General features: G+C 44.3%; 1 long non-coding RNA gene across 1 annotated transcript in view; it reads left to right on the top strand.

Annotated features, from left to right (window-relative positions):
- The first annotated feature begins 231 nt into the window (after positions 1–231).
- Positions 232–7,788, top strand: part of LOC122559410 — a 183,283-nt gene continuing 175,726 nt past the window's right edge. Inside the window, exon 1 of the long non-coding RNA XR_006314425.1 lies at positions 232–736. This is a non-coding gene — a long non-coding RNA (uncharacterized LOC122559410). The remainder of the gene's footprint in view (positions 737–7,788) is intronic.

Here is a 7,788-nt window from a genome sequence, read left to right as displayed (position 1 = left end):
GGTATTTGCAGCAAAGTTTCATTTACTGCGGGAGAAAGATGAGGTTTGAAATTCAATTGTAGAGTGTTCCCCAAGAATCAGTACAGGGGAGAGGGGCCGAATGGCCGCTTTCCGAGATCCAGTGGGTCCCCGAAACTGGATTAAAGTTAATAGCAATTCGCTGCCTGCAGAATAAACCAGGTGATTTGGCTCGGAACAGAAACCGAACCCCTTTTAAGTGTGGCTCATTTCTCTGCAGGTTGTGTGTCAGAAAGGTCTGGGTTCCAAGGGGAGTATCTCAGCAACAAGGAGCATTTATCCTGCAGAGACACACGGATACACAGACACAGACAGATAGGCAGGCACACCGTCAGACACAGACTCAGACTCAGACAGACAGAGAGCCAGTTTTGGAGATTTTGTTGGAGATTGCTGCTGCTGCTGCTGCTGCTGCTCGTGATTTTTGCTGCTGTGTGCATCTTGCCCTGATTGTACTGAAATCACACCGGGGTCTGAACACCAGGCGACGGCTGAGGTTCTCTCTGAAAGCCCCTGTTTAAAGCTGACAGCGATGTGGTGAACCTGCAGCCCGGAGAGAGACAGGGAGAGTGAGTGAGGGCTGTATCTCCGCGTCCCCCGGCTCAGACACAGGAGCTAATAGCCTCTGCCTCCAGGTTTCTGGTTCCCCCCAGCCAGATTTCTGCAGATACCAGTGATTTGTTTTAACTGCAACTAAACCAAGTGGGGGCACCGAAAGGTAAGATAGCCATTATTTTTCAGAAGTTCCAAACGTTTTATTTTTTATATACAGCTGCCGTGAAATATTGTTCTGAAGGAAGATCCTTTTTCTCGGGATGTTTAATGTAAAATAACAGGTATTCGGTTACAAAAACAATACAGGTTACTGGTCCTGAATGCAAGCAGCTATGGCCCGGCATTATTAATGTGTGTGAGGGGGAGAGGGGAGTGAGAATGTGGGCTACACCTCAAAACAGAGAGGAACAATATTCATTCAACAAAAATTGGAATGCAATTTATCCTGTGTCAGTCTCTGTGATATTTTACTGCTTCCCCCCACTTTCATCTCTGGGTTGTAATAACTGGCGCCACCAGGAGGTGCTGCTGAGCTGTTCGGTTGTGAAGGCATCACATTTCACCAGAACCGTGTCCCTGTCCCACAGGTCCAGGTACCTGTGCTTTTATTTGGAGAGATCCGGATTGTAGATGAGCAGGAATTCTGTCACCTTTACCCCTCTTGAGGAGAAATCTACCCTTTTAAAAATGGATGGATTGTTCTCAGCAGTTGTCAGGCTGTAGTGTTGCCCTGGTATATGATGTTAACATCTGTAGCATTTTTCCTTCAGTCAGTTCCACAGGAATGTGCAGTGTACTCCAGCCGGTTAATAAGAGACAAAAGATTTATGGAAAAAAAATCAAAGCCAAAGTTTATTCATGTGAGGAGTGCTTTTTGCAGGTTACATAAAGCCTTTATTGTATAAGATTTTTTTAAAAAAGTGACTGGTATATTTTTGGAAAGATGTAACATAATGTGAGAAATTAAATACTTTGGTTTCCATGTTTCAACCGGTCGAGGGCTGCTGTCTAATTTCTGCTTTCTCCAACCTGCTATTGGCTGGATTTAGCATCTATCTCTGTCTCGGCTGCGCCTTGAAACATAGAATGAAACCCATCGGGTGTGGAGAATAAATTACCAGGATGAATGCATGGTAGATCTGTCAGAATCTCAAATACAAAAGATTGCTTTCCATTGCTGCAATTCTCCTACTGCTCGTCCATTTAAGAGACTGGAAAATAATGACTGGACATGAGCAGGCAAGTTTCTGCTGGTGTTCAATGGAATCTGATGGCGTTTAAAACTGAATCAGTTCCTGGGGGTCAGGTGCTTTATTCCCGGGTCTTGTAAGAATAGCTCAGTTGCACCTTGCCTGATTTCTTGAACAAAATACGCATTCCCTCTCGAAAGCAGATCATCTGAAATAAATAAATTGTTAAGTCAGGACTCACGTTTAAAACCAGCAGCTTGGGAATCAAAATCCCAAATGCATGCAGCTTTTCCATATAATCGGTGAGGAACTACGAATCTTCTGTTTTTGATCCTAACAATGTAACATCTGCGGAACTGATACTCTGTGAATTTTTGAACGCTGATGAAAAAGTTCTCTTAAACACACAGAAGCTTGGGAGGCTGTTTCCTTAAAGCACTGATTCAAATAAAATCTTCATTTACATTTTTACTTCTGAGAATTCCAGTCTCAGGTTTGTGTTGTTGCACCCAGTCAGATCCCAGTTGTGAATGAAGCGATGTGGTTGAATGGTGGCGTCTCATCCCGGGGGTCAGGTTATTTAAAATCAGGAAATGACAAATTGAGGACAAACTTCCAGAGCTCACGTTGTTCTCAAAGAATTACAGGAAAATGAAGTTTGTCTTTTTATGGGGTTAAAGATCAAAGGGAGAAAATTCTCAGATGGCTGTGACAATGTTAGAGGTGGTAGTGGTAATGCCACTGGGCTTGAATCCCAGGCCAATGATTGATGATGACCAAGGGACTGAAGGGGATATGCAAGGATATTTTGGAATATCGCGTGCAATTCTGGTCTCCTTCCTATTGGAAAGATGTGAAACTTGAAAGGGTTCAGAAAAGATTTACAAGCATGTTGCCCAGAGCTATAGGGAGAGGTTGAATAGGCTATGGCTGTTTTCCCTGGAGTGTCGAAGGCTGAGAGGTGATGTTATAGAGGTTTTCAAAATCATGAGGGGCATGGATGGGGGAATAGACATGGTCTTTTCCCTGGGTGGGGAGTCTAGAACCAGAGGGCATAGGTTTAGGGTGAGAGGGGAAAGATATAAAAGGGGCAACCTTTTCACGCAGAGGGTGGTACGTGTATGGAATGAGCTGCCAGAGGAAGTGGTGGAGGCTGGTACAATTACAACATTTAAAAGGCATCTGGATGGGTATATGAATAGGATGGGATGTAGGCTAAGTGCTGGCAAATGGGACTAGGTTAATTTAGGATATCTGGTTAGCATGGACGAGTGGGACTGAATGGTCTGTTTCTGTGCCGTACATCTCAATGACTCTATAGTACTGAGGTTAAAATCAGATCAGCTGTAATTATATTGAATGGGGGAATAGGCTGAAAGGGCTGAATGGCCTATGATGTTTGGTGTAGGTTTACAGCAGATGGTGATATCACAAATCAATGAAAATCTAGAATGAAAAGCTGGCTTAATAACGAGGGGAGGGAAGGGAGGACTAGTCTTCTTGCTAGCCATGAGTTGATGAGGGGGAGCCAATGGATAAGTTTGTTTAAACAATCTCCCACATGAGATTAGAGTGTAACATGAAAGATATTGGGATAGGGGACTGTTTACTGACAAAGAATAAAGAGTTGGATTAAATGGGTCTTTCTCTGAATGGCAGACAGCGATTCACAGGGTGTGAGAGCGAATTGTACTAGGACCCCAGCTATTCATAATGGTTTAGATGGTGGAGCTAAATGTACTATCTCCAGTTTTACAGGGTGGCTGGGAGGGGGTGCTGTGGGGAGGATACAGAGATGTTTGTGTGATTTGAACAGGCTGAGTCAGTGGGCCAAGGCAGGGCAGTATAATGTGGATCAATATGAAGTTAGCCACAGGTGCAGGAAGGCAGATTGTTAACTGAATAGCAATAAATTGAGAGAGGGGAAGATATAACATCTCCTGGGTCCGTGTACACCAGTCACTGAAGGGGTAAGTATGCAGGTGCAGCAGGTGGTGAAGAAGGCACAATGGGGGTATGCTGGCCTTTCTCGTGGGAGGACTTGAGAACAGGAGCAGGGAGGTCTTGCTGTAATTTTTTAGGGCATTGGTGAGGCAACACCTTGAGTATTGTGTGCAGTTTTAGTCTCCTTATCTGAGGAAAGATGTTCTGAATATGGAGGGAGTGCAGCGAGGGTATACCGGGTATGGCAGGACTGATGTATGAGGAGAGATTGAATTGGTCAGGATTTTATTCATGGAGTTCAGAAGAATGAGTCTATTTGCACAGAAACATTTAACATTCTAACAGAACTAGACAGTAAAAGTGTTCCTGATCACCAGGGAGTCCAGCACTAGGGATCACAGTCTAAGGATAGGGAGTAAGCCATTTAGGACTGAGATGAGGGGAAATGACTTCACCCAGAGAGTGGGGAGCCTGGGAAAGCAGGCAAGGTCAAAACATTGTGATTTCAAAGAGGAGTTGGATATAGCATGTGGGGCTAAAGGGAATAAGGACATGTGGGAAAAGTGGGAACAGGAGACCGAGTTGGACAATCAGCCATGATCGGTGAAGCAGGCTCAAAGGGCTGAATGGCCTCCTCCTGCTCCTATTTTCGAAGCTTCCTCTCTCATCAGTGGGAGCTTCCTCTCTGCCAGTCCTGTTAATTCCTTACAATATTCTCAGAATCTCAATCAAATCAGCCCTTAACCATCGATATTCCAGGGAATATAAATCTGTTTGGTGTAATCCATCTCGTTATCCAATCTTAGAGTTCATGTAACATTTGGCTGACTCTCTGCTGCCTTTCTTCCAAGGTCCAATTCTGATGTCAGTCTGCACATCGCTAAAGATTTATTGAATACAATATCACAACTTTTCTTTGAAACAGATATTGCTGGTGAAACTCAGCAGCTCTGGTGAGTTAACATTTCAAGTCAAGGAAGTTTAAAAAAACCCAGAAAAATGACAAAAAAAAAGTGATCACAAGAGCAGCCAGAGTTTGGGAATACTGTGACAAGTACCTCCCCTTCTGTCTCCCCAAAGTCTGTCCACCATCTACAAAGCACAAGTCCGGAGTGTGAGGGAATACTCCCCACTTGCCTGGATGGGGACAGCTCCAACAACACTCAAGAAGCTCAACACCATCCAGGACAAAGCAGCTGCTTGATTGGCACCACATCCACAAACATCCCCTCCCTCCACCACCGATGTTCAGTCCCAGCAGTGTGTACCACCTTTGTCTTTTATTTTTCATTGGATGTGGGTCTCACTGGCTGGGCACAAATTACAACAGAAGCAAAAAATGTGGAGCAATTAATATATCTCTAACTAAAGCGAATTGTTTTTAACAAAACCTGATACATTGATAGGGTGAGGCTCAAGAAAAACTGATTGATGTTTGACAGAGCTGTTAAAATCTGAGCAAACTTTTCACAACGATGAACATTTCACGAGGTTGATGTGAAGGTCCCAGTGCTGGACTGGGATGGACTAGGTCAGAAGTCAGATGACGCCAGTTTATGGTTCAACAGGTTTATTTGAAATCACGATCTTTCAGACCACTGCTGTTTCATCAGGTGAGGTGAAATGAAACATACAGGTACAGAATTTATAGGCATGGAGGTCAAAAGGTCAAAAGTAGTGAATGTTGTGTCCTTATTCAAGAAGGGCTGCAAAGAACAGCCTGGGAACTATAGCCCAGTAAGCCTAACATCTGTGGTGGGTAGGTTACTTGAGAAGATTCTGAGATATAAGACAAACATCCATTTAGAAAGACAGAGTTTGATTAGGCACAGTCAGCATGGCTTTGTGCATGGGAGATCATGCCTCACAAATTTGTTAGAGCTCTTTGATGAAGTGACCAGGAAGGTTGATGAGGGCAGGGTGGTAGATGTAGTCTATATGGATTTCAGTAAGGCCTTTGAGAAAGTTCCACATGGTAGGATGCTCTGGGAGGTTAGATGTCATGGAATCCACGGCGAGCTGGCAAAATTGGATACACAATTGGCTCGATGGTAGGAGACAGAGAGTAATAGTGGAAGGATGCTTGTCAGACTGGAGGCCTGTGACTCGTGGAGTATTTCAGGAGTCAGTGCTGGGCCCATTGCTATTTGTTATCCACATTAATGATTTGGATGAGAATGTACAAGGCACGATTATTTCATTTGAAGGTGACACTAAAATAGGGGTTATTGTGGACAGCGAGGAAGGTCATCAGAAATTGCAGCAGGATCTTGATCAGCTGGGGAAGTGGGCTGAGAAATGGCAAATGGAGTTTAATGTAGATAAATGTGTGGTCTCTCATTTTGAAAAGTCAAATCAAGATAGGGGTTTCATGGTGAATGGTGGGGCCTTAAGGAGTGCAGTGGAACAGAGGGACCCTGGAGTTCAGTGCACTGTTCTCTGAAAGTGGAGTCCCAGGTAGACAGGGCAGTGAAGAAAGCTTTAGGCACACTGGCCTTCATCAGTCAGGGCACTGAGTATAGAAGTTGGGAAGTTACATTGCAGTTGTACAGGACGTTGGTGAGGCCAGACATGGAACATTGTGTTCAGTTTTGGTCACTTTGTAACAGGAAGGATAGTATTAAACTGGGAGGAGTGCAGAAGACATTTACAAGGATGTTGCCAGGACTCAACCGTCTGAGTTATAGGGAGGGACTGGACAAGCTCAGACTTTTTTCTTTAGAGCGTAGGAGACTGAGGAGGGATCTTATCGAGGTGTATAAGATCATGAGAGGCAAGGATAGAGTGAATGCACTCAGTCTGTTTCCCAGGGTTGGGGAATTGAGGACATCAGTTTAATGTTAGAGGGGAAAGAATAAAAGGGAACCTGAGGGGCAACGTTTTTACCCAGAGGGTGGTACGCATATGGAATGAGCTGCCAGTGGGAGTGGTTGAGGCGGGTACATTAACAACATTTAAAAGGCATTTGGACAAATACCTGGATAGGAAAGGATTAGAAGGATATGGGCCAAGTGCAGGGAAATGGGGTTAGGGTGGATGGACATTTTGTTCGGCATGGACCAGTTTGGGCCAAATGGCCTGTCTCCGTGATGTAGATGCCTGTGACTCTGACTCTATGGCCCAATTATACAAATTGTGTGAGTGAATCTTTTGATTTCTCTGCCTATAAATTCTGTGCCTGTGTGCTTCACTTCACCTGAGGAAGGAGCATCGCTCCGAAAGCTTGTGTGATTTCAAATAAACCTGTTGGACTATAACCTGGCATCGTCTGACTATAACCCAGCATCGTCTGACTATAACCTGGCATCGTCTGACTATAACCTGACATCGTCTGACTATAACCCGGCATCATCTGACTATAACTTGACATTGTCTGACTTCTGATGATGGGATTGAAGCAGCATTTAGATTCTCAGTTGTGACGTGGCAGGGTTTGTTGACTGGTGTGCACATGATGGGCTGGATGGTGTTCCTCTCTGCAGTAAATGCCTGAGTGCCTCTGCAGGTTGTTAGATGTGGAATGGCCTGAAGCCTAATCAATGTGATGGAAACCTGAATCAAAAGTATTTCAATTTTTCAATGTGCAGTTACAGAGTATGATCCAGACTGGGAAAATCCTCAGGGAGAGCTGCAGGATTGTAATAATGTGAAATTAACACTGTGTAAAACAGAAATCTATTCTACTGATACCTCATAATTTGCTTTTGTTAAGGATCTCAGATCAATGTATCATTATTTTGCCAAACGAGATATACCACATTGTTTGAAGATAGAGAAATTTGTTTAGACAAACCTTGTGGGTAACCTTGTACATTCTGAGTAGACATTGATTGATGATAGCAGTACAAATCACTGCTAGAAAGAGGTCAGGAATGGCCACAGTGTCCTGCTAGATCCAATTGTTGTAGTTCTGTTCGCCGAGCAAGGAATTTGTGTTGCAGACGTTTCGTCCCCTGTCTAGGTGACATCCTCAGGGCTTGGGAGCCTCCTGTGAAACGCTTCTGTGATGTTTCCTCCGGCATTTATAGTGGTTTGTATCTGCCGCTTCCGGTTGTCAGTTCCAGCTGTCCGCTGCAGTGGC

The sequence above is a fragment of the Chiloscyllium plagiosum genome, chromosome 19 (assembly GCF_004010195.1).
Source record: "Chiloscyllium plagiosum isolate BGI_BamShark_2017 chromosome 19, ASM401019v2, whole genome shotgun sequence".
NCBI classification, from domain to species: Eukaryota; Metazoa; Chordata; class Chondrichthyes; order Orectolobiformes; family Hemiscylliidae; genus Chiloscyllium; species Chiloscyllium plagiosum.
Note: the sequence above shows the minus strand (reverse complement) of the source record. Positions and strands in the feature narration are given on the sequence as shown.